We start from the raw sequence: 27537 nt of genomic DNA on the forward strand, positions 1-27537 counted from the left end.
CCATCAAACGGGAGCATCAGCTGACACCAACTCTCGACGATGTGGTAGGAGAACTCCAGGGAGCCAAGATATTTTTGAAACTGGCCCTTCGGTCGGGGTACTACTAGCTCGAGATACACCCCGGCTCCAGGTGCATAACCACCTTCACCACCCACAATGGTCTTTACCGATACAAAAGACTGAGTTTTGGAATATCTTCGGCTGCAGAAGTTTTTCAAAACATGGACAGAGGTGCCCTTGCAGGTCTAAAGGGGGTACTAAATCTGCGTGATGACATTCTGGTGTACGCGTTCTGTGAGGCGGAACATGTGAAGAGACTCGAGAAGACGCTGGAGAGGATCCGAGACATGGGGCTAACCCTCCATCGAGAGAAATGCGAGTTCTTCAAAGATAAAATTGAATTCTTCGGTTTTGTGTTTCACGCAGGAGGCAGATCTCCAGACCCAGAGAAAGTAAAGGACATCTGGGAAGCTGTCCCACCCCCCCCCCTGAGTCACCATCAGATATGCAAAGCTTTTTTGGGGGTGGTAAACTACTGTGGGCGATTTATCAGAGACCTGGCTTCCCTTGCAGAACGGCTTAGGGCTCTCACGAGGAATATCGCCACCTGGGAGTGGTCCACCCGGGAGCAAAAGGCATTTGACACCATTAAGGCAGCACTAACCAGGGAAGAGACCATGTTGTTTTTTTACCCCAAGAATGAGTCAGAACTGGTTGTTGATGCCAGCCCGGTAGGCCTGGGGGCGGTGCTGTTGCAACCGGACACACAGCGGCAGATGATGCCAATAGCATATGCCAGTAAAGCCCTGACCGACAAGAAGAGAAGGTATTCACAGATCGAGAGGGAGGCTCTGGCGATCCTGTGGGGCTGCAAACATTTCCGTATATACATCTTGTGAAAACCGGTGTCGGTCATCACAGACCACAAGCCCCTTATTCCCATCATGATGGGGGCATCCTCCAAGCCTCCCCCATGGATTGAAAGTTGGATGTTTTCCCTGATGGAGTACGTACTGAAGCTCCAGTACCGACCTGGTATGAATAACCCGGCAGACAAACTGTCCCGACACCCTGGACTGGCCACTTGCGAGATGGACTGGCCGGAGATGTCTGCGCGGAAGTGGTCAGGCATGTGGTAGAGGCCACCATGCCAATAGCGTTAACCATGATGGAGCTGGCAGATGCTTCCAAGAATGATGAGTGCTTTCAGCTGATCCGTACTGATAAGGCCGATGGGGACTGGAAACTGGCGCTGGCAAACATGTCACGAAGGGCGAAAGGCGCACAACAGGATCTGCAAGCGCTGTGGCGTTCCCGTCATGAGCTGTCCGTGTCATATGAAGGGCTGCTGCTAAGAGGACAGCAGATTGTAGTACCGCGACTGTTGCTTGAGAGGGTGCTCAAACTGGCCCATAGTGGCCACCAGGGCACGGCCAAAACTAAGGCGCATAAGAGGACCAAAGTCTGGTTCCCAAACCTGGAACATCGTGTAGACGAGTATGTGCAACACTGGATATGGAGCCAAACGGCCAGCCCGGCTTCGAAGGAACCCTGTATTGAGTCCATGGGGAGAAGTGACAGGCCATGGGGCACGGTACATGCCGATTTCGGTTCCACGGGGAAAGGAACATACTTTCTAGCAGTAATCGACCAATCGTCTCGATACCCGGAGATTGAGTTAGTCGAATCTACCACCAGTGACCACACCATTCAAGCATTGGAGCGGATATTCGCCACAGATGGTATCCCCCTTGAGCTATGTTCAGACAATGGACCCCCATTCCAAGGCCATCAATTTGCACAGTACATAGAGGAGTGCAGAATAACTCACCGGAAGGTGACAACACTATGGGCCAGGGCCAACAGAGAAGCGTAGCGATTTATGCACACCCTAAACAAAATATTCAAAATCACTCAAGGCCAAGGGGGCGAGCTATGAAGGAAGCAATATCAGTTCCTCCGCGAGTACCATGCCACACCCCATCAGTCCACAGGAGTGACTCCAGCAGAGGCACTGTTCAATCGGTGCCCCCGAGGACTGATACCGGAGATGGAAGGGCGCAACCCGGGGACCATTGACGATCAGAGGGTATCAGAGGAGATGCAGGTGCGCAATGAGCGCCAGAATGTCAGGAGGCACGTCCAGCAGCCCAAAATCGCAGTGGGGGACACCGTCCTGGTGCGCAACAGGCCCCCGGAAGGAAAACTCTCTCTCAAGTATGAGCCCAGTCCCATGGGCGTGACTCATGTCAACGGGTCAATGGTGTCTGCATCAGACCGCAGAGGGACTGTCACGAGGAACTCATGTTATTTTAAGAATATGGCACCAACCGAGTCTCCCCATCAGTCCAGGAATGAGGGCAGAAGGTATTCAAGTTGGGATGGTCGAAGGTGCCCAGCAAGGTTCTGTGATTTCATAATGGACCATGATCCGACGGTAGTGGCCCCCGTTGGGCCGGTAAACTTATTACCTGTTTTGCACTAATGTATGCGCCCCGGTTGGGCAGTTGACTATTGTTTGTTTGATCCCTCTGTTTGTTCTTTATGAAAAAGGAGGAATGTTACAGAGTGATGCACAACCCATACGCATGCACGAGCCACAACGAGGGCCGCGCATGCGCAATGAATAAAGGAGAACCTGTGTGACGCAGTAGCTGCCGCGTGCCTGTAACAGTAAGACGTGTCTGTGTCTTCTCTTCAGGTACGCGGGTCCCTGTTACTGGGATGTCCACGGGGCATATGAAAACACAATACCTCTCAACTCACATGCCACTTAGGCAGCTCTCTCACATGCCAAGCTCCCTCGACCCCCATAGCATACATGCCAACACTCCCGATTTAGGCGGGAGACTCCCGACTTTTCTGTTAGAAATATTGCTTTTTTTCACGTTCTGCCACCTAAAATAATTCCAGTGACAATACATTCCTATGGGGAAAACTACATCTCCCGATTTTCTCTCTCAAAACTCCCTCCTAGGTGCGTTGGAATGTTGGCATGTACGCCATAGGAATCAATGGGCTTTCACCAGCCAAATACTAAATCGGGTGTTTTCACTGCCCATGGGCCATGAAAGTTTGAGAGCTATGCTAATACATTGTTAACCATCCAGAACAAATCCTCCAATTAAGATTAAAAAAACTTCTCCTGCCAAAAAAAGAAAATACCTTTTCCCACCCCAAAATAAAACTCGAAAGTAAGCCAGAAAAAAATCAAAATAAAATCCAAAAGGTAGATTTCTTTTTTCAAGGGTCGGGGCCTGTCGAAACTCAGAGCATGTGCTGGAGTCAGTATTTCACCGTTTGAGCATGCGCAGTATAGCAGATCAGTTCTCCGGCGTTTCGTAGCCATTGAGAAAAGGAGCACCATATTCCAGGCATGCGCAGTACAGCAGATCGGGATCCAGGTGTTTCGTCGCCATTGAGCAAGTCTCGGCAAATCACAACTCATGTTCTGGGCATGCGCAGTATGTCGAATCTTAATGCGGGCGTTTTCACGCGATTGAGCAAGTCTGAGGGAGAAGTGTTCATGTTTTGAGCATGCGCACTATTTCGAACCGTGACGAGGGTGTTCTGTAGCTACCGAGCAATTCCGCAGGATGGGTAACTCATGTTCTGGGCATGCGCAGTATATCAGATAGCAGTGCTCCTGCACCTTGCCTTTAGGCGCTAGCTGTCTTTGTTTGGGCTTATACACAGGACCTGTTGGCTGAGTTAACGCACAGATCTTTCAGCTGCAGTAAAAGCACTTCTGAGAATGGAAGGTCTTTCCAGTGTCTGATCAAGTGAGTGATGGGCTCATCTGGGGTGTGCGCCTGTGTGATGCGGGGTTCCTGGAGTCAACACAATACTAAATCACGTGTCACACCTTAACATCCCGCCAGTGCTCTGGGAGCCCCCCACACCCCTCCCCAATACTGCACACAACAACATACCCTCAATATCAATGTAGTTAGATGTGTGTGCAGCAAGCTGTTCTAACAGAGCTCCCAGGTTCCCTGTGGCCATGGTGAGAAGGCCCTCAGGAAAACTACAAGTCCCAGAATTCTAATGTATGGTGCCTGGTAACTTTACAAATGACACAAAAGCAGTATTTGTCTAGTTTTGTGAAGTCGCCAGGCCTATCACACACCAATTCCGATTGGTCACATCCTAACCCTTTTACACCCTTCCCCAAATACCCCAAGCAGTATTGATCTGTACCAAGGTACAGGTACTATACGTTGTCGAACCAGCAGCCGCAAAGTCTTTAAAGCTGGCAGCTTCCCAGTTCATCCTCGGTATATCGCTTGTCCCCCTTGATCGTTACTTTGTATTTCTGGTAAATTGGGGCGTGTGAGGCTGCTTCTTATTTCTCCCTGTGGTTCATTGGTAAGAAGGGATTCCTATTTTGCGGACGTCTAGGGCCTCTTTGAAGGACCCCCAAATGTTTAGCTTTTTCTCCTTATATTTATTAGATCACTGACATTTTTCTGATGGCCATAGGGACTTTTTCTGACGCTCCCCTGCATTGCAATTATTTTACCTTTACTTGGGATATATGGTTCTGGTTCGCCCATAAACCGATCCAGAACCATATATCTCTCTATGTCGGTTTTAGGGAATAGGTTGCTGCCAGGTATACTTTTGATTTGGCTCCAAAGGGGTTCAGTGCTTGAGAAAGGATTTTAAGGTTTGAGTATTTTACACCCTAATTTTAAACTTTGAGAGTGAATGTGTTTTCAAGAGAGTAAACATTATAGTTTTCCTGTGTTAAAGAGAAATAAGCATGTGACATCCAGGCAACACGTACAAAAAATTAAAACTGTGTAGATAGCATTATTATGTTGCTGCGGTCCACACCATGACAGAAAAATAAGTTTCCTTTATAATTAACAGTTAAAGCACAGTGCGATAGCACAAGCAACCTTGCACAAATGGAACAGATGGGCACTAACACACTGAGCTTTCCCTCCATGCAAAGAATAGGTACATTTATAGTACTGTTTACCCCATTGACTCCAAGTTATGGTTGAATGGATTTTTGAACTACACACGGCATACTCATCTGTGCCCCAGAGAAGGTTTTGAGGTGGGAATATTTTAGACTGGTTTTATAATTGGAGTGTAAACTGAATTGTATGAGTACAAATATTTTGCCTTTGGAACAGTGTAAAACGTGTACTACACGCAACCAGAGCATGACTACATTTGAAAATGAATAGAATACACAAGAAACAAAGCAGAGTTGTGTAGCACAGATGTCTGGCTTCTAACAATGTATTTATGTATTTATTGTATTTATTCATAACATTTATATAATGCCCAAACCCAAGGGTATCACAGCGTTTACTACAGTAAAAAGGTAGTGAGAACATAGATACAGCTTTACTCATACCATGTAGGATTGTTCATTTCGGATGGCAGCAGGGAGAATGTTCCAGAGTGGTGGCTGCAAAGCTGGTGCCTCTGCCCTCTTACCCTTAATGTGAGGGGTGGACAAAGAGATACTCATGCTAGATCTTAGCGTGCACTCTGGGACTTTATGGAAGAGACAGTTATTGAGGTAGGTGAGTGCCTCTTTTGTGCGCCAGAGTAAAGGTTTTATAGACAATCCATGCTTTGATGAGCAACCACTGAACATCCCGTCTGGTTTCTGAAATCTGGTTGGATCGCTCTAGGCCTAGTGCAGTCGCAGAGCTGTGTTCTGGAGTAGTTGGAGTTTGGCCTGGTTAGGTGAGAAGGTGCCCATGAGGAGCAAGTTGCAGTAATAAAGTTTGGAAAGCATTAGTGCTCGTGCTAAAGTGAGGCAATTGTTTGGTGACAGGAATTGTTGCTGAGGGATATGAGCCTAGAAGAGCATAACGCCTTGATATGTACCTTCTTGGAAGCCATCGAGGTAGCAACCTATTTTATCAAATCCTGCTCTCGTCCACTTTGTATTTTGAGGCTTCTTCGTTCAGGGCAACCGTGAAGTAGGACTAAAATGGTCATTCCTACCATATGCGAACCCTTGTGAGCCCACACATCAGCCTCCATATTGGTTCTAAGTGGTTAGTGGGTAGTTAAGGTCCCTGGGCTGAGCGGCAGTCGGCTACCTGACTCCTTCCTCTCTAGCCCCCTATAGTGATTATCAGGCTGGCATTTGACAGCCCCTTTTTGCAGTGGTATTTAAGGATTTGTCCTGCCCAGGCTCTTTTCTCATGCTCTGTAATCCTGGAACTTTGACGAAGCAGGTCTGCCGATCTGCTGAAGACGTTTCCTGATGCGTTTCCACAGATGATACCATTTTAAGCCCTCATCTAGCCATACTGGATGTATGTAGTGGTTTGGACATATCCTAGTTAGTGTTTCTGCTGTAAGAAGCCTAGGCTGAGCTTCCTACATCCTTACTGAGTCCTCTTCCTTGTTGAGTTGAGCCTTCCAAACTCAGACCAATTTGCAGGCCATTGACGCCGCCTCCTTCCATTTTTCACCAGGGCATTTTCATTCATTTTATTTTTATTTATTTACTGAGCATTGGTTAGGCACCTATACAACAAAATGGTGTTTCCAGGCACAACAAGACAAAGTGAGGAGGGAATAAGGTGAGTAAATAATAATGGCAAAAAAAACTGTAAATATACAATCGTTGTCCTACTAGGCATTGTAACATTCGGACATGCAAGTGCTGTGCAGTGAAGAGAAGTGCAGGAGATAGTGGATGGAGGAGGGAGCAAGATGTGGGCAAGTTCTGCTGAGAGCCCAAGTGGGAAGTGCTTCACCTCGCTGATGATGCCCAACCAGGCTGAAACACGTGTCTGGGGTTGCTGTTGGTACTCTTGTTCAGAAGAGAATTGCCTGGTATTTCAGTGCTGGACTGCCCCTGGGCAGGACAAAGACTGATATGCGGGGAAATGTCTTCTCTGTGAAAAGAACAGCAAGCTTAAGACTTGGTTGAGACTCTCCCAGGGGCCATCCACCCAAGAACAAGTCAATGGGCTGTGTTCATGCTGGAAGAGTTTCCCAGACCCTCCCTCTGTGTTGGGTCCCAGGGGAGAAGGCCGGTGGCTAAGTGTTAGGGTGGAGGAATCCCAATGGTGGGATGCCCAGGCACCAGGTAGGGGGTCCACAAAGGCGGTTCTTGGGGGGAGGGTTCTGGCTTTGACTGGGCAGGGGCCTGGTAATCTTTGAGATTCATGAAGGTTCAGACCACCAGTCTCAGAAGCAGTGGAGTGATTAGCAGGGAAAGAGGTAGAGAAAATCAGAGTTTTGAGATGTTTCTGCAATTTAATAAGTTCCTACTCAAGTCCGAGAGGGACAGGGAGGCTGTTCCAAAGAGAGGCGCCAGCCGAGGAGAGAGACCTGCCCTCTCTCTCTGCGTGGAGAAGCGTTTAACAAGCAGGGAGTTGGAGTTAGAGCAGCGGAGGGCTCTAGCAGGGAAGTATTTAGGGAGAGAAAGTTGGAGATAGTGTGCTCCCAGGCCCCAGAAAGCCTTGTGGTGATGCAGAGGGTCTTGAATTTGATCTTTGCGGCCACCGCGAGCCAATGGAGACATCTAAGGGCTGGAGAGATGCGGTCCTTGGCTTGAGGCCAAGGAAAAGTCTTGCAGCCCTATTCTGGATTAGTTTAAGGGGGCGTAGAGAGGAAATGGGGAGATTGATATGATATGGCATTTATAACGCGCCTATACACAAGTGACGAGGCAAGGGAGGGGGAACAGAGGGAAGACAGACAACGATCCTACTAGGCCAGGTGTCATTCAGATCACGCAAGTGCATGGTAAGGGGGAGGTGGAAAGTGCAGTACATGGGATAAAGAATAATAAACAATAAATAAGTACGGCCAGGTGGTGGCAAGTGGAAGGGTAAGTGCATACATCAGGTGTCAAGTGCTGGTAGTGGAACTGTAGAGATACGGAAAACAGTCCCCAAGTGCTGGGGTATCCAGGAGTGCAGTGCAGGTGTGTGACTGGCAGGGAGGGGACCTGGGTCCGAGATCAGAGGGTGCCCAGGTAACCAGTGCAGTTTCATTTTCAGCCAGGAAGTCAGCAGGGTAGAGGAGGGGAAAAAGCAGAAGCAAAGAGAAAGGTGTTGAGGTGCTTCCGGAACTGGTGATGATTCTCAAGTTTCAGGGGGGCAGGGAGGCTGTTCCAGAGGGAGGCCCCAGCCAGGCAAAGAGATCTACCACCAACGCGTTGCTTGGAGAAGCAACTGACCCTGAGGGAGTTGGAGGCGGATGAGCGAAGAGCTCGAGAAGGAAGATATTTAGGAAGAGAGAGCTGAAGGTATTGAGGCCCCAGTCCCCAGAAGGCCTTGTGGACAATGCAGAGGGTTTTGAACTTTATAATCGCAGCCACTGGGAGCCAATGGAGAGATTTCAGTGCTGGAGAGATACGGTCCCAGGGCTTGAGGCCAAGGACAAGTCTTGCAGTCCTGTTCTGGATGAGTTGCAGATGCCGGAGAGTAGAAGCAGGCAGGTTTAGAAAGAGGCTATTGCAATAGTCCAGCCTAGAGAGAACCAGAGCTCTGGGGAAAGGAAGAATACCTCTGAGGAGGTGCCGCTGGTAGTGTGACTTCTTAGAGATGTCAGAGATATGAGGAGAGAAGGAGAGTGTGGAGTCGAAGAGGTCCCCAAGGTTTTTAGCCTCAAAGGTGAGAGCAGGAAGAGGGTCAAGGGAGGCCAGCCAGTGAGTGAGGAAAGGAGGGAGTGGGTGTTACAATGAGGAGAATCTCGTTCTTACTGGCATTAAGGCAGAGATAATTAATAATAACAAATAATGTAGCATTTATATAGCGCTACGAACCCTCGGGTATCTGAGCGCTGCTTATTATCACCCACGGTGTGTGGTGCTCATTTATCGACCTCGGAAGGATGAAAGGCTGAGTTTGGCCCTGCCGGGATTCGAACCTGTGTCGGCAGGCTCTGCATGGATGTCAAAGCGAGCGCTCTACTCTCTGTGCTATCTGACCGGCTATGGCGGCACACCACTCCTGAATGGCAGACAAGCAGTCGGAGATGAGAGCGGGAGCTTGAGGAAGAGGCTGTTGCAGTAGTCCAGCCTAGAGAGGACTAGTGGCACAATCAGGCTATCCAGCACAATCAGGCTATCTGGTACAATCATACCTTTAAAAAGGAATTTCACTGGTATGAACCAAGCCGTTGTCTAAGATCAGCCAAAAAAGGGCTACTCAAAGTTAGCCATACTAGAGTTAAAGCTACTGGACTTGGGAGAGCCTTCCCCACCAAAGCTATTGCCCTCTGGAACGAGCTTCCAGATAACCTTAGACTGGAAAGTAGTTACTCCCTATTTGGGAAGTAGCTGAAAACGTTACTTTTTCGGTAATTCGTTAAATATTCAGCACAGACTCCCTTGAGTCCCTCTCTTTTCTTTTTTATGTAGTCCTGTGACCTCTTTTCTCGTGTTCTTGTCGCGCCCTGATGCTTGCAAGCTTCGGCGCGTTATAAATACATAAATAAATAAATTAGACTAGATGTGGAGTAGGGCTATCTGGCCCAACCAGTCCAAATGTGAAATAGGTCTATCTGGCACAATACGGCTAAATGTGAAATAGGTCTATCGGGCACAATCTGGCTACATTTTAAATAGGATTATGCAGCACAATCAAGCTAAATGTGACGGGGTTATCTGGCACAATCAGGCTAGATGTGAAATAGGGTTATCTGGCACAATCGGGCTATCTGGCACAATCGGGCTATCTGGCACAATCAGGTTAACTAAAATAAGGATATCTGGCACAATGAGGCTAAATGTGAAATGGGGCTGTCTGGCACAATGAGACTATTTAGCACAATCGGGCTAAATGTGAAATAGGGCTACCTGGCAAAATCATGTTAAATGTGCAATAGGGCTTTCTGGCACAATCAGACTAAATGTGAAATAGGGTTATCGGGCATAATCAGGCTAAATATGAAATGGGGCTGTGTGGCACAACCGGGCTGAATTTGAAATATGACGATTGAATGTGGAGCAATGATGGCTGCACCCCCTGCCTGTAGCCGCACTTAGTCAGTGGCTGCTGGGTGATGGCTGCAAGCACCATAGGCTAACACGGGTCAACATGCTCTGGACCCACTTCTGCAGGAGCTGCCCTTTGCCTCGGGTCCTTAGCGGAGGAGGCTGCAACAGGCAGGGTCTCCCCTAAGAGGCTGCCTTAAGGGGTTGCCATGCCCAATCATGGTCCGTGGTGCAGGGTGGGGAGTCGGGAACAAGATTGCGGGGGATGCGGGAAAGGGGATGGCATGGAAGAGGGAGAGAGTGACTTAAGCAAAAAGCCGGAGAAGCAGACCGATAATCTTACCCAAAAGAAAACTAATTTCATTTCAAATCAAACAAAAATGGTGTTGCTCCCAGCCAGCAAGGTTAGACTTACCCTGGCTCTTGTTTGTAAGTGGCTCTGACCACGGTCTGCAGGGTCTAGATCCTTGCAGTTCTCCTGGCAATCATGTTGGCCAAATCAGTCTGTGGTGCAGGGTGGGGTGACGGGAACAAGATTGCAGGGGGAGCGGCGGGTGGAGGGCAGGGAAGCAGTAAAGAGGGAGTTGCGCAGAGGGCCAGAGAAGCAGGCCGATAATATTACCCAAAAGAAAACAAATTTCATTTGAAATCAACGAAAATGGGTAAATTCCCAGCCAGCAAGGTTAGACTTACCCTGACTCTTGTTTGCAAGTGGCTCTGGCCACAGGTTGCAGGGTCTAGACCCTCGTAGGTCTTCTGGCGATCAGGTAGGCCCGATCACAGCCCATGGTGTGCGGTGGGGAGAGGGGGAACAAGGTTGCAGGGGTGGCAGGCGGGAGAGGGCAGAGAAGCAGGAGAGAGGAAGTTGTGCAAAGGAAGCAGTACAAGAAACAGTACAATCATGATAAAATGTAGACATGGGTGAAAACAGAAGAAGGGAAAGCAAGAGGATTAACCAACAAGAGAAGATAATAGATGAGATTCAAGGTTTGTTTGAAAAATACAGAGAAATGATGCAGAACGAAGTAAGAAGGGAAGGGCATTCCAATGTTTGGGAGCTAGAAGAGCAAAAGAACAGAAATTTGAAAAAACACAGGGAGGTTTGGGAACAGTTAAACAAAATACATTCTGTGATCTGAGAGGGCGAGAGGGGACGTAGGACGAGACTAAGGAGAAAGATAGGGGGCAGACCATGGGTATATTTAAAGACTGATGAGAGAAAGTGGTAGAAAGGGAGTAATGAAATATGAAGTAGGGAGGGTGTAATAGAAGACCGAGCGAGTGAAGACAAAAGGACGGAAATCAAGGAATTATTGGGGGGCAGGAAGACCAAGCAATGGAGATGAGCAGTAACCAATACGAGAAAAGACAAGAGAAAAATTAAGTTTTATGGCATGGAAAGAGAGGGCAAGCACGACAGATGTTAAAAAAGTGCCTAACGACAAAAGCGAGCAATAGACGAAAAGTGAAGAGAAAACGAGAGAGAAGGATCAAAGATATCGCCCAGGTTACACGCAGATAGTGAGAAAGAATGAGAATATGGAGGAAAAAGAGAAAGGGTAGAAGCAGGAAAGAACAGACCTCAGTTTTAGATGGCTTGAAATGTAGAAAATGAGAACATATCTAGTTTTGAAAAGCAGAAAGACGATTTGTAACAAAAGAATGCAGAGCAAAATCCAAGGGAGAAAACGATCTGTCATAGATGTACAGATGAAAAGGAAGATGGAAACAGGGGAGGAGCAGTATAAAGAGAGAAGAGAAGAGGACCAAGTACAGAGCCTCGAGGGGGGGCGTGGCTAACCGCCATGTAAGCAGGACGCTTTCCACGCAGCTCCGTATGATGTGCCCTTGATTTTGCTGCGATACTGCGGTTTTGTCCCATCAATACTGCTGAAACTCGCCACATCCGTGGCTAAATACCCAGAGCACCTGCACAAGAAGTTTGGGGCCGCTGCGACCTTCCTGCACGAAGTTATCCGGAGTTTGCTGAGGCACACCGGCACCAGAAAATGGCGCCTGCCTAGCGGAAGCCGGCGCGTACTAAACACAGCCGCCTGGCCTGCGCCACAGACGGCAATGGGGACCAGCTTGGCCCGACAGCGCCCAGGGGGCAACCTGGACGCTGGGCGGAAGGAGCAGAGATTGGAGCGGTCCTGCGCTGCGGAACCCTGAGATCCAGCACCCCCCCCCCCGAGCTGCGGGGAGGATCCGGCCCCGAGCGGCCTGGGACGCGCCGCTGGAACCTCGTGGAGACAGCGGAGCGCAAGCGGCCCTGCTGAGCCCACTTGCAGAGAAGGAGACAGAGCACCCGGATTGCCGACGTGCACTGAGGAGACCCGGAATCCGGTGCCCTCCCGGTCCCTGGCGGAGGTCCGACCCTGGGCAGCCTGAATCGCGCCGCCGGGATCCCGTGGAGACTGAACCCGCCCACGAATGAGGGAACACAGCACCCAGATAACCGGCAAGCAGCCTAGCGAAGAGAGAGGGAGCCGGCGCGGAGAGGCACGCCACCTCACCCGACAAATACGGGGTAAGGAGACGGCGGGAGGGGGGACGCAGCCGCCATCGCCAACATTCCACATTGATCAAGCGGCCTATCCCCCCCCGCCTGCCCGCAAAGCATTAGTGCCCCTGCTCGTGGCACCGCACCTTTGCCGGGGCCGCAAACTGCGCCCGGTGCCTGGAGGACCCGGCCCGGAGTAGCCCTCGGTTGCGAACCAGGGAGACGTACCCACCCCAAACAGTGGCCTGATCTCGGGCCAGCAATAAAGTAGGACCACGGGCGCTTCTTCTGCCCGTGGCGCAATTGACTATAAGCCTAGTGGCTCCTCCCGCACTGCTGTTTAAAGGTGCGGCGCACATAGCCCAAAGGACCGCAGCCAACACACTTTGGTAGTCTTGCCCTCGGCACAACACTGCAGTTTACCATGCTGAGGCCCGCCCTTGGACCTGCGGACCCGCCTTCCCATTGAGAAATGTTCGTGAAAGGCAACAAGGGTAGACAGAGGCAAACAACCATGGAAACCTTCACGGCTAGTGGCCCAGTCAGTCTTAACACCTGCACCACCAGTACCGAAGCTCAGCAGGGAGAGACCAAGGAACCAGCGAACACACAGCTCATGGAAGCCATCAAGGCCCTACAGAGGACCATGGACGCCAAAATTGACGCTGTGGCAATTGATTTGAACCTGCTGCGACAGGATGTCCGTGCTATTGCAGGCAGAACTGAAGCGCTGGAAACCCAGGTCAGTGAAAACACGGAGGCAAAAACTCAGATACGTAATGATGTGGACGCTCTAGTACAAAAGGTGAAAAACCTGGAGGACAGAGCTGATGAGGCGGAAGGGCGGGTGCGCCGAAACAATATTAGACTCCTTGGATTACCGGAGGGCATTGAAGGGAGTGACCCCACAAACTACGTTGAAAACCTCCTAATACAAGAAATCGGGGCCGGAAAGCTTTGCAGGGCTTCACCATTGAGCGCGCACACCGTTCCCTCACCAAAAGGCCGCCCCCGTGGACCCCACCCAGACCTATAGTAGCCAAGGTGCTCAATTACAGAGACAGGGAGGCGATCCTCGCATTCTCGAGGTCAGGTGGCCGCATACAAAGGGACTCAGCCAAAGTGGCCATATACCCGGACTACACATTCCAAGTTCAAGTGGAGAGGGCCCAATTCATCACCACCAAGGCAAGACTAAAAAACGCAGGCTTACGCTACATGCTTCTCTACCCAGCCAGGCTAAAAGTGCTACACGACAACAAAGCGCTGCTATTCGATATACCATCGGAAGCCAACAAGTGGATGGACGGCGAACAGCTCCCAGACCTTGAACCTAGAGAGCGCAGGCCACGGAAGCAGCACCCCAAGTGACACGAGCCGCCCAGCTATGGAGCTGGGCTCACACGGAAACTGGGACGCACCGCAACGCAGCAACACTGATCCCCATAGGAGTTGCACGGGAGTCGGACGGCTCCTCCCAAGACAACAATCGAAGCGCTCCTGCTTCAGGCCCCCTGAAGAAGTTTGGGTGCGTTACACCCGCCCGTAGGGCACCTCGAGACCTTAGGTCACATGGCGCGGAAACAGGACAGTCAGAACGGGGGAAACCTCGCTAGACTTGTTATCTTACTGGGGAGTTCAAAGTTTTTGAGAAGGGGAACCCACCTATGTTCGGGTTGTTCTCAGTTAAAGGGGGGAGGTGGGATGCAGGGAGTTATTATTTCAGTTGGGAATTATAAACGGAAAACACCAAGACTACGGGAGCCCTCGATACGCACTGCCGCACTAGCAAGGCCCCGAGTCCTGTTGGCCCCACAGGGTCGTCCTAGCACCACCCATGGCTGACACAGTGAAGATCGTTACTTGGAACGTCAGAGGCCTAAACAGCTTCGTCAAACAACGACGCGTCCAATCCTACTTGAGGAGATGCAAGGTCGGAATCGCCATGCTTCAAAAGACTCACCTAACTGCCAAAAAGCTAGATGCCCTGGCCAAAGCCTGGCGTGGCACCCTAGTGGTTTCCGCTTACTCCTCCTACGCCAGGGGGGTCCTGATCTGGATTGCCCCTACCGTCCCCTTCAGGCTTACTTGTACTAAATCAGACAATGGGGGGAGGATGGTTGCGGTTTGCGGCTCTATCGAAGGCAAAGAGGTATGCCTGGTCAGTACTTACGCACCCAACCACGACGCGACTGTCTTCTTCCACTCCCTCTATACACGGCTCACCCCATACGTGGACAGAATTATTATATGGGGAGGCGACCATAACTGCACCCTAGACCCTCTACTAGATGGATCCAACAATAAACACGATCGTCCCTCCCCCCCAGCCAAAATACTTTCCAAATTAGTCCAACAATTGCAACTCAGTGATATTTGGAGGGATCAGCACCTTGAGCAACGTGAGTTTTCCTTCTACTCCCCACCACATGCCGTGCATACCAGGCTAGAATATATTTTTCTCAGCCAAGCACAACAGTCCGCATTTGTTGACGCGCACTATTTGCCGAGGGTACTATCCGACCACTCTCCCCTGTTGGTCACCTGGGAGGTGTTCCCGCCAAAACCCCCCATTCCCACGTGGAGATTGAGAGCTGAAGCCCTACTTGATACATCATTCAGAGAACGCATAAGGGATAGTACTGAAGAATACTGGCACAACAATCTACATAGCGTTAAATACATGAGTACCACCTGGGAGGCATACAAGGTAGTCATGAGGGGCGAGATGATCGCAGCAGTGGGGGTTGCCCAGAGATCCATCACAACCCTGTTAGAGCAGGCCGAGAGAGACCTGGGTGCCCTCGAGGGCAGGGCTGACTCATCCCCTGATCACTTACGAAGAATCACCAAACTTAGACAGACCTGCCTAACGCACTGGGAAGCCCTAGGTAAACTGAGTTACGCCAAACACACGGAAAGAATCCACGCCCTGGGGGACAAACCCGGGAAACTGTTGGCCTGACTCTATAAAAGGGAAACCCACAGGCCACCCATTTGCCACATATTCACACCAGACGGCACTGCCGTGCATACCCAACAGGAAATTAATTCGGTCTTCTCTAACTTCTATCGCAACTTGTACTCTGAGACCCCCCCCCCCCTTCTGACACAGGGATCGAAGACGCCCTTGACGTCATCAATTTGCCCAAATTAGACTCCCATATGGCTGAGACCCTTGACGAGCCCGTTACTCCCGAAGAGGTCAGGGTGGTAATTAGATCGCTACCAGCTGGGAAAACCCCAGGCTCGGATGGCCTCCCCGGGAAGTTCTATAAGACCTATGAGGAAACGCTCGCCCCTATATTGGCCCAGGTCTATAATGAGGCCTTTGAGCGTGGCGCCCTCCCGGACTCCATGAGCGAGGCTGTGATAATACCCCTACTCAAACCAGGGAAGGATGGGGCAGATTGTGGTTCATACAGGCCCCTCTCCATGCTAAATGTAGACTGTAAGATCCTCACAGCATTGCTCGCTAATAAACTACACAGAGTGATCCCACTGTTGATTCATCAGGACCAAACTGGATATGTCCCTGGACGATCCATCACTAAGAACTTGCGTAGGTTACATCACGTTATTTTTAGTACCGAGGGAAGGCCACAGAAACTTGCAGTGGCGTCACTGGACGCCACCAAGGCTTTTGATTCCGTGAGGTGGGAATGGCTATATGCTACCATGACAAAGATGGGAATAGGACCTATATTTCTGAAATGGACCTAGCTGGTCTATGCCAACCCCACTGCAAGGGTACGCACCAACAGAACCTATTCCGCAAAATGGTCCCTACACAGGGGCACCCGGCAAGGCTGCCCTCTGTCCCCCATGTTGTACATCATTGCCGCGGAGCCTGTAGCAGCCTACTTGAGACAGGAATATGGAGATGGGGGCATTCAAATAAATGGAACGACTCACCTCGTCTCTATGTACGCTGATGACACTCTCTTGTACTTAACAGACCCTGAACACCTCCTGCCCTACATCCTTGAAACCCTGGACTGCTTTCATAAGCACACCGGGATTCAGATTAATAAGAGCAAATCTTGCCTCTACCCCCTAGCTGCACTACACAGTGAAGAATATGGTTCTCTCCCCCCTCTGGACCTCGAATGGCAGGTGACATCTTTCAAATATTTGGGGATAACTATACATCGAAAAAACCCCGGCACGGAACATATCCTTAACACCGTTAACGCCAAGGACTCTCTCTTAAGATCCATGGAGTTTTGGGGGCGGCTCCCACTTTCAATGTCCGGGTGTGCGGGCCTCCTTAAGGTGGTCGCCCTACCCCGCCTACTGCATAACTTCACTAACATTCCCTTTAACATCCCACCCTCGTTCTTTAAGGACCTCAACAAACTCTGTAGGGGCTTCCTTTGGCAGGGAGGCAGGCACAGGGTGGTATTGGAAACTCTCCAGAGACCATACGAGAGGGGCGGGCAGTAGATCCCCAATTTTGAACTCTACTTCCATGCTAGCCAATTAAGACACGTCGTGCGGTGGATGACCGATGAATGCACAACAGACACTCGCCTCTTCCAGCCGGCCCTCCCCCAGCTGCTACTTAGAGACTTTCTGTGGACTAGGAAGAGTTCCCTCGAACATTGCCCTTACCTTGTCAAGTTGGGGATCCGACTCTGGAAAAGGGCCTGCAAGCTAGTTGGGTCCGTAGATCCGTACTCCCCACAGATCCCCATTGCAGCACTCATGACCAGTCATTCCTGGGGGCAACTTGAGACTTGTACACAATGGGAGCCCTTCGGGGTGGCCACACTGGGGGACTTGATCCAAGAACAGGAGGTGTTGGCCTTCCCGGAGCTCTGCGATGCCACGGGGCTCCAGGCCGGGCTATTTCTGTTGCACAGAGTGGTCATACAGGCCCTGAATAGCAGATGGCCTGTCGCTGTCGACCACTCAGAGGAAAACGAACGCATCGAAACGATACTAAACGCTGCTGAAGGGGGACACGAGACCTCATGTATCTACAAGGCCTTTCTGTGGGGCTCCACCAAAGAAGACCTCAAATGCCGGAACAGATGGGAGACCAAACTAAGCCTCGTTTTTGAGGCCAAAGACTGAGGTGTTATAACCCACTACCACAAAAAAATCTCCCGAAACGCCCGCTTACAGCTCATCCAACTGTACATTTTGAACAGAGCGTACCTCACCCCAGAAGCTATTTCAAGATTTACCGGTGCGGGTACCCAATTATGTCCCAAATGCAGTGAACCCAAGGTTGGTATGGCCCACATGTTCTGGGGATGCCCTGTGATTAGAGAGTTTTGGTCACAAGTGAAGCACAGAGTGGCCGGTGCAGACATTGACATTGAAGTGGATGAACCCTCGGCATGTATCCTGGGCAGGTATAGGCACAGCAGGAAGAATAAATCCCTGAATAAGCTTAGAGACCTTATATATATATATATATATAATGGCCAAAAGGCGCATAGCCATGGGGTGGAAAAGCCCTAGAGGACCGCTTATGCCCCTGTGGTGGGGTGACCTTGCGAAGTGGATCACAGCTGAAAACGCAGCATGGGAGACGGCGATCCAAGTGCAGAGACTCGATTCTAGCGAGGAGCTACACCGTTGGGTGGCCTTAACAGTACCCCTGCTCCATCCTGAGTCGCAGGATGGTGAGCCAAACGGGGAAGGCGACCCAGGCCCTGGCACGGACTCATAAGAAACAGTGAACTGACCGTGGTCTTGGAGGGGAAGGAGAGGGATGGGTGGAGGGGAGTTGGGGACTTTACTTTTGACACGCTTGTTCTATCTCCACTGATGCCAGTTTTGTCATCTCATGTTATGAAACTAATAAAATATATTTTTAAAAAAATAAATTAAAGTACAGAGCCTCGAGGAACACCAAATAAAAGAGAGAGTGAAGGCGAAGAGTGCCCGGCCCAAGTTACAGAGTAGGACCATTGGGAAAGATAGCAGCGGAACCATTGAAGAATAGACCCCAAGATGCCCAAGGTAGAAAGAGAGGAAATAAGCACTGTCGTAACAGGGGCCCCGGTGACCACATGTTCTGGGAGGGTGCCCCATTTGGAGTAAAACAAAAAAAAAGATTTTTTTTTCCAACATTTTATTTTTCAACATTTTATTTTTGAATTCACTCTGCATTTATAAAGAAATTATTTCTTTAACAGAAATTATTTCTTTATGAAGTCAGAGTGACTACAAAAAGAAACAATTTACTTTTGAAGAATTATGGCTCCCCTCAACCCCATGCCGTATGCGTGTGTGAGTGTATGGTGAAAGGACGCACACAAAGGCTACTTCCTGTCTTAGCCTGTCCTTGCCTGATCTTGCCTCTTGCCAGAACCCCTGCATCGCCGGACTTGATCTCAAGTTAGAAACCTAAGGTACTGTCTGACTACACGCCATATTACTACTTCATAATACAGCCACTCTCTGTGGCCATATTTCCCGGCTGCTATTCAAGTATATGGACTATCAATAATATATACCGCTACATGTCACTATGCCTCTGACTACTAGATTGTATACTGCTGATTATTTACGCAATGTCTGCCTTTGTGAGCTTGCTATTTGAACTTGCTGCCCATATTGTGACATCTGAGATTACTTATAGCCACATAGCACCGAGTTTTGTTACACTCTGTCAGATATTACTGCATTTAGCCCGCTAATAGCATCATTTTAGCCTATCTGCACCCTGACTTACAAATTGCACCTAGCCCATTAACTGGACCCAACCTATCTATGTCTTGCTATCTGATATTGCGCCCAGCCTGATAGTCGCATCTAGCCTGCCTGTACTTAGCCATTTCAAATTGCACCAGAAATTGCACCTAACTTGCCTCTACGCAGCCACTTAGCATGTACACCCTGGGTCTCGCCTACAGGTCACCCTGGCTACCACTGTATATTACCCTCTCCATCATACTAGGAGTACAATCACTTAACTTGACCACCAAAGCTAACATTTTGAGTCTCTGCACCACGTCCTATACCACCCATCTTACCTACCTTATCATGCTCGACACAAAAACCCAATACAGGACTTAAAATGAACCAATATCCAGACAGTACCACTCTACAAAGGCCATGTAATACTGTAGACGGAAACCTAAGACTACGCGCTCACCTGTCCAAATTGCATGAGCCACCAGCCAAGAAAATTGAACTACTAAATCTCCAAAAAAATACAGTTACCTTTGAAGGTTACTGCAGAACCCACCAGGAAACAGTCCAAGCCCAATAGACCTATACTAAACGGCACCAAATAGACAGCCAAAGTTAGTCATAACACTACCGGCCCTAACTTCGAAAGCCACAAACCTTATCTCAAAGGAGCGCTTATAAACGCTAGGTCTCTAGTCGCACACTCTACAGAGATATCCGACATCATTCTTACAGACAACCTAGACTTCCTGGCCATCTCAGAATCCTGGCTACATGATGCGGCAGGCCCTGCCCTATCATTAGCAGTCCCGGATAACCATACTATTCTACGAGCGGACACTCACCTCCCGAGGTGGAGGCATAGCAATCATAGCTAAAATCAGCCTAGACATGAGAATTATCACAACCACCACTATGAAATCCTGTGAATGCCTCACAGTCAAAATAGCCATTGCTAACTCCCAAACCCTAAACGTCATCCTTATCTACAGACCACCAGATCCTATCGGAACCTTCGCCGAGGACATCTCGACATCCCTGTCCAATAACCTAAAAAATACATCCCAAACAATAGTGCTAGGAGACTTTAATCTAGGTTACAATGACAATGAGGATATCAAATCTACAGCGATTGCCCTGACCCTGAAAGAGCTGGGATTCTCCCAGAAAGTTGAATTACCCGCCCACAATAAAGGTTGTATCCTTGATTGGATAGCAGAACACAACTGCGAAGTAAATATTACAGATTCCGTACCTCAGATCTGGACTGACCACCACCTGCTTCTATTCACAGTGAAGACCAACCCTGCTACCGCCCTGTCCACACTTGCCCCGCACTTGCCCACAAGGAACAAAAAACTCATGACAGCAGAAAATCTGATGCCCGTCATAATACCTAAATTGAACTCACTACCAGACATTATGGACCCCAATCTGTTAGTTGAACAGTATAATGAAGCTATGAACTCAGCCCTCAACCACATAACTCCGCTCAAACTATGAAATAGCAAACCGAAAAAACACCTCAACTCATGGTTCACTCCTCATCTAAAAAATCTCAGGCTGACCAAAAGAAAACTTGAAACTATTTGGAGACTCTCCCCATCAGTCGAAAATAAACTCAACCTTTCCAAAGCCTCCTCCCAATACAAGAAAGAAATACTATTAGCCAAACAAGAAACCTATAATACTAGAATATCTAATTCAAAATCTAGTGTCAAAGAACTGTTCAGCATTCTGAAAGAATTGGAAACTCCCGTTGTACCTCAAGAAAACTGCACCAAGGACAAAAAATGGTGCTCCAATATACAACTTGCCTTAACAAATAAAGTAGCTAACCTACAAACTAAAATTGCCCTCAAGAAGGCATCCCTAACGCCTCACATCCCTCAGAGCTTAGCGCCACCACCACCACCGCGTAATCAAGAAGCCCGATTCGGCTTTTCTAAGGTATCGACTATAGAGGTAGAAAAGGTCATCCTGGGACTTAAACCGTCTAACTGCAAAGGCGACCAATGTCTAGCACAACTTATCAAGGATGCTGCCAGAGAACTATCGCCATTAATAACCAAACTTATCAACTCCTCCTTTACCACAGGCTCAGTACCGAACAACCTAAAAGAGTCCTGGGTACTGCCACTATTAAAGAAACAAACCCTCGACCCGGCCATTCCCACTAATTTCAGGCCCATCACGACTGTGCCCTTTCTTCTAAAACTCCTAGATAAAGTGGCTTACATGCAAATACAAATTTCCCACAGTCCAACCACCTACTTGGAACCCGTCAATCAGGATTCCGCCCGCAACATGGGACTGAGACAGCTCTAATAGATCTTAAGGCCCAAATAGACGAATGCAGACATAATGGGCAAGCAGCCCTACTTCTCCTTCTGGACCTATCAGCGGCATTCGACTTAGTCGACCACACAGTCCTATGTAGTCACCTCGACTCTGCAGCCCACTTCTCAAAAGAGGCGATAACATGGATCAAGTCATTTCTGAGTAATCAGACTATGAGAGTCTTCGCTCCATCAGCCTCATCAGATCCTATCCCCATAACATGCGGTGTACCACCAGGATCCTGTGTGTCACCCACCCTCTACAATGTTTTCACGAAGCCCCTCTTTGATGAAATGGATCATCTTGGTATCGCCTACACCAACTATGCAGACGATACCCAAATCCTCCTCCCGCCCTCAGGAGATTACGCCAAGGACCTGGCCCTAGTGAACAGTATCTATAGCATCGTTCAGGCATGGATGGCGACACACGGCCTATGCCTGAACGATGATAAAACTGAGCTTATCATCCTAGGTACCCCTACCTATATATCCAAACTCAGCCCTGACTATGCCAACTTCATTATCGATGAGAACAACATAAAAGTAGCTAATGAAGTGAAAACCCTAGGATTCTACCTAGACGCCACCATGACCTTTACCAAACAAGTCAACTCTCTAGCCTCTGCCACAGCATACTTATCAGAGCGAGTAAACAATTCCTCTCTACGGACAGCTGCATTACACTTGCCAGAGCACTGATACTATCCAAATTGGATTATTGTAATGGACTCTACATTGGGGCAAATAAACAGACCATCCACAAAATTCAAGTCCTCCAGAACAATGCCTTGAGAGCAGCACTCAAGATTAACAGAAATGAGCATATATCCTCTATAAGAAGAGAATATAAATGGCTCTCCACCGTTGATAAAATTCAACTCAAAATCGCCTCCCTCACCCACAAATGCCACAATAATAAAGCACCTCCCTACCTCACAGACAGGTTATGCAAAAGAACCTCTTCCAGACCAACTAGAACAGCTAACGCAAACTCCCTCCAAGTTCCGCACTTCAAACTCTCCACTATAGGAGGACATAGCTTCCCTGTCAAGGCTGCACAGTTATGGAACTCCTTCCCCCATGACATCAGAGAACCTCAGCCTTTCGCCAATTTTAGACAGAACCTAATTAGGTGGCTGAGAGCTAATGACAGCTAACTACTCTAACTGCTTGACCTGATATGTCACACTGTACATAACTGTATATTACTTTCCTATGACTATGCAGGAGCATGTACTTTGCTCCCCTTGTTCCTTGACCTCTCCTTGTACATACCTGCCTACTGTAACATTGTTGATGTCTGTATTTTTTTCCTACTTTCATGCACTTTTAACTAAATTGAGCATATCCTTGTCTGCTTGCACCCTGATGCCCCAGGGTATGGCGCGCCATATAAATAATAAACTAAACTAAACTAAACAAATGTATGGGTGGCTGGGTGTGCCTGTATGGTGAACGGGTGCACATTTAAATGTATGGGTAGGTGCCTGTGTGCCTGTATGCTGAAAGGTTGCACACTTAAATGTATTGCTGGCTGCATGGGGGTGCCTGTATGGTGAAAGGGTGCACACTTAAATGTATGGGTAGGTGCCTGGGTGTGTGCCTGTATGGTGAAAGGTTGCACACTTAAATGTATGGATGGCTGCCTGGGTGTGTCTTTATGGTAAAAGGGTGCACACTTAAATGTATGGGTGGCTGCCTGGGCGTGTCTGTATGGTGAAAGAGTGCACACTTAAATAAATTGGTGGCTGCATGGGTGGGCCTGTATGGTGAAAGGGTGCACACTAAAATGTATGGGTAGGTGCCTGGGTGTGTGTGCCTGTATGGTGAAAGGTTGCACACATAAATGTACAGGTGGCTGCCTGGGTGTGCCTGTATGGTGAAAGGGTGGACACTTAAATGTACGGGTGGCTGCCTGGGTGTGCCTGTATGGTGAAAGGGTGCACACTTAAATGTACGGGTGGCTGCCTGGGTGTGCCTGTATGATGAAAGGGTGCACACTTAAATGCATGGGTAGGTGCCTGGCTGTGTGTGCCTGTATGGTGAAAGGTTGCACACTTAAATGTATGGGTGGCTGCATGGGTGTGCCTGTATGGTGAAAGGGTGCACACTTAAATGTACGGGTGGCTGCCTGGGTGTGCCTGTATGGTGAAAGGTTGCACACTTAAATGTATGGGTGGCTGCATGGGTGTGCCTGTATGGTGAAATAGTGCACTCTTAAATGTATGGGTGGCTGCCTGGGTGTGTCTGTATGGTGAAAGAGTGCACACTTAAATGTATTGGTGGCTGCATGGGTGCGCCTGTATGGTGAAAGGGTGCACACTAAAATGTATGGGTAGGTGCCTGGGTGTGTGTGCCTGTATGGTGAAAGGTTGCACACATAAATGTACAGGTGGCTGCCTGGGTGTGCCTGTATGGTGAAAGGGTGCACACTTAAATGTACGGGTGGCTGCCTGGGTGTGCCTGTATGGTGAAAGGGTGCACACTTAAATGTATGGGTGGCTGCCTGGGCGTGTCTGTATGGTGAAAGAGTGCACACTTAAATAAATTGGTGGCTGCATGGGTGGGCCTGTATGGTGAAAGGGTGCACACTAAAATGTATGGGTAGGTGCCTGGGTGTGTGTGCCTGTATGGTGAAAGGTTGCACACATAAATGTACAGGTGGCTGCCTGGGTGTGCCTGTATGGTGAAAGGGTGGACACTTAAATGTACGGGTGGCTGCCTGGGTGTGCCTGTATGGTGAAAGGGTGCACACTTAAATGTACGGGTGGCTGCCTGGGTGTGCCTGTATGATGAAAGGGTGCACACTTAAATGCATGGGTAGGTGCCTGGCTGTGTGTGCCTGTATGGTGAAAGGTTGCACACTTAAATGTATGGGTGGCTGCATGGGTGTGCCTGTATGGTGAAAGGGTGCACACTTAAATGTACGGGTGGCTGCCTGGGTGTGCCTGTATGGTGAAAGGTTGCACACTTAAATGTATGGGTGGCTGCATGGGTGTGGCTGTATGGTGAAATAGTGCACTCTTAAATGTATGGGTGGCTGCCTGGGTGTGTCTGTATGGTGAAAGAGTGCACACTTAAATGTATTGGTGGCTGCATGGGTGCGCCTGTATGGTGAAAGGGTTCACACTAAAATGTATGGGTAGGTGCCTGGGTGTGTGTGCCTGTATGGTGAAAGGTTGCACACATAAATGTACGGGTGGCTGCCTGGGTGTGCCTGTATGGTGAAAGGGTGCACACTTAAATGTACTGGTGGCTGCCTGGGTGTGCCTGTATTGTTATTGTTATTGTTATTTTGCATTTATATAGCGCCTTATATACCATTGGTATGGTCTGAAGGCGCTGGTAGGTTGAACGCCCTTGGGAACCGAAGTTCAGGTCAGTAGAGAGAGTAGAGGGAGTCCAAAAGTGCGTGTGCGCACCAGGTATGTGTGCAGCTGGTGCGGAAATCGAGTGGTAGCTGCTTCTTAGCTGTAGGTGTGGTGGTTGAGCGGTCAGGAGTATGTGTTCGCTCTGGTCGGTTTTACCCAGAACGAGTGTGGCTGCGTTAGGCCTGAGGAGAACGCCTGGCTGGGGGGTGTGAAACTAGCAATGATTACTTAGAGTGATGTGGAGTAAGCGGGAGAATGTAGATATGAGAACAGTTATACCGAATGGTGTCATAGTATCTCTGTGTTCTAGATGAGTGGTGGTGTAAGGGGGAGAGTAAGCGTGGGGTGTGGTATGATGTATGTTTTCAAGTGTTTCATTCATTCCAAAGCATATTAAGTATCGTCCGTTGCACATATTCGTCCGTTCCTCATACTCGTCCGCTCCACACATTCGTCCAGTCATTATCATCGTCTAGTTCACACCCTCGTCCAGTCGGCACACTCGTCCAGTCCGCACGCTTTCTTTGGTGCGATTGGTGTGAGAGAGGGTAGGGGGGTCAGAGGGGGAGACAGAGGCAGCTTTGGTTCTCGCTAGGGCTAGGCGCGCAGTTTTTAGGGAGGGGAAAGGGTGCGGTGGGGGGGAGGTGGCAGGGGTATGATGGCAAGGCGGGGGGTGGGCGATTGCAGGGTGGGGTGTGGTAGTGGGGGGAGCGGGCACGGGCAGTGCTGGTGTGTCGGCAGTGGGGTTCAGGAGATGAGTGGTCTTGGGTTTCTGATGGGCACTGGTGGAGTTGGTGCGCTCATGATTGGTGTGAGGTTGATTTGGGAGGGTTTTCTGGTTGTAGTTCTAGGGTCAGTGACTCACACTTATAGGTACACTTCTGGGCTCAACTAGTCAAGGACTAATTGGTGCTTCTAAGCAATTGGATATACTTCTAAGTGCAACTTGGTACGGTTCTAAATGCAATTGGGTACACTTTCTTAATGCAGTTGGGTATACTACTGAGTTGAGCAACTTTCAGAGAGGTTAATCGGCGCAACTTCAACTGTAGTTGGATATACTTCTAAATGCAGGTGGGAACAGTCCTAAATTCAACTTTCTCAGAGAGGGTATTGGGTGCAATTTCTAAATGCAATTGGGTACACTTCTAAATGTTGGTGGGAACAATTCTAAATTCAACTTTCTCAGAGAGGGTGCAGGGTACAGTTCTAGATGCAGGTAGGAACAGTTCTTAATTCAACTTTCTCAGAGAGGCTAATTGGGCGCAGCTTCTAATTAAGATTGGGTATAATTCTAATGCAGGTGGCAACAATTCTGAATTCAACTTTCACAGAGAGGGTGCAGGTACAGTTCTAGATGCAGGTAGGAACAATTCTTAATTCAACTTTCTCAGAGAGGCTATTGGGTGCAACTTTCAAGTGTAACTGGGTACACTTCTAAATGCAGGTGGGAACAGTTGTAAATTCAGTTTTCAGATAAGCTATTGGGTGCAGCTTCTAAATGCAATTGGGTACACTCCTAAAATGCCGTTGGATACACTTCTAATTGCAAGAGGGAACAATTCTAATTCAACTTTCTCAGAGAGGGTGCGGGGTACAGTTCTAATTGCGAGTGGGAACAGTTCTTAATTCAACTTTCTCAGAGAGGCTATTGGGCGTAACTTCTAAATAAGATTGGGTATACTTCTAATGCAGGTGGGAACAATTCTAAAATCAACTTTCACAGAAAGGCTAATGGGTGCAAACTTTCAGGTGCAACTGGGTACACTTCTAAATGCAAGTGGGGACAGTTCTAAATTCAGCTTTCACAGAGAGGCTATTGGGTGCAGCTTCTGAATGCAATTGGGTACACTTCTAAATGCCGTTGGGTACACTTCTACATGCAAGAGGGAACAATTCTAATTCAACTTTCTCAGAGAAGCTATCCGGCGCAACTTCCAACTGCAGTTGGGTACACTTCTAAATGCAGGTGGGAACAATTCTAATGCAGGTGGGAACAATTCTAAATTCAACTTTCACAGAGAGGCTAATAGGGGGCAGCTTCTAAATGCAAACAATTCTAACGCATCTTTCTCAGAGGGCTATCCGGCGTACTTCTAAATGCGATTGGGAACAGTTCTAGATTCAATTTCGTAGAGAGGTTGTTAGAGATTCCATCTAAGTGTGGCGTATGCTAGCAATCATTAGTTGACGTTATACTGCGGGCCATTGAAATGTAGGTTAGAGTGGGCAGGCTATTGGGAACACTTCTAGATTCAATTTTCCAGAGAGGCAATTGGGCACACTTCTAAATGCAACTTTCACAGATAAGCTATTGGGCACATTTCTAAATTCACAGAGAGGCTGTAGGGCGCACTTTCTAAATGCAAACTTTCACATGCTAACATTCACAATTCCATCTAAGAGTGGACATGCTAGTATTATGGCACTCTGTTATTGGTAGGTGAGATAGAGTGGCGGGGGTTTTCTGGAGTAGAGTGATTGCTCTACTCCCCACCCATGCCACACTCACGGTTTTTGTTGGTGTTTGTTGGCTTCTTTGGCGTCCCCTGCGGACACCTGCTGACACGTCCTGGAGCCGCCTCTGTAGGAGCCACCCTTTGCCTTGTGGCCCTTCGCCACAGGGGCTGCCGGGCAGAGGGCTGCCCTGGGAAAGTCGGGATAAAGGGGAGGTGGACGAATCAGGGCCAGGGGAGGACAAAGGGGGCGGCACTAAGGGAGGAAAGCTGCCGTGCA

General features: G+C 49.0%; 1 protein-coding gene across 1 annotated transcript in view; it reads left to right on the top strand.

Annotated features, from left to right (window-relative positions):
• The first annotated feature begins 3582 nt into the window (after window positions 1–3582).
• Window positions 3583–27537, top strand: part of LOC138551172 (zinc finger protein 182-like) — a 59919-nt gene continuing 35964 nt past the window's right edge. The window contains exon 1 of the mRNA XM_069642466.1: window positions 3583–3782. The gene's annotated coding sequence lies outside the window, so the exon portion shown is untranslated. The remainder of the gene's footprint in view (window positions 3783–27537) is intronic.

This window comes from Ambystoma mexicanum, chromosome 1q (genome assembly GCF_040938575.1).
Source record: "Ambystoma mexicanum isolate Mex_15411 chromosome 1q, UKY_AmexF1_1, whole genome shotgun sequence".
Classification (NCBI taxonomy): domain Eukaryota; kingdom Metazoa; phylum Chordata; class Amphibia; order Caudata; family Ambystomatidae; genus Ambystoma; species Ambystoma mexicanum.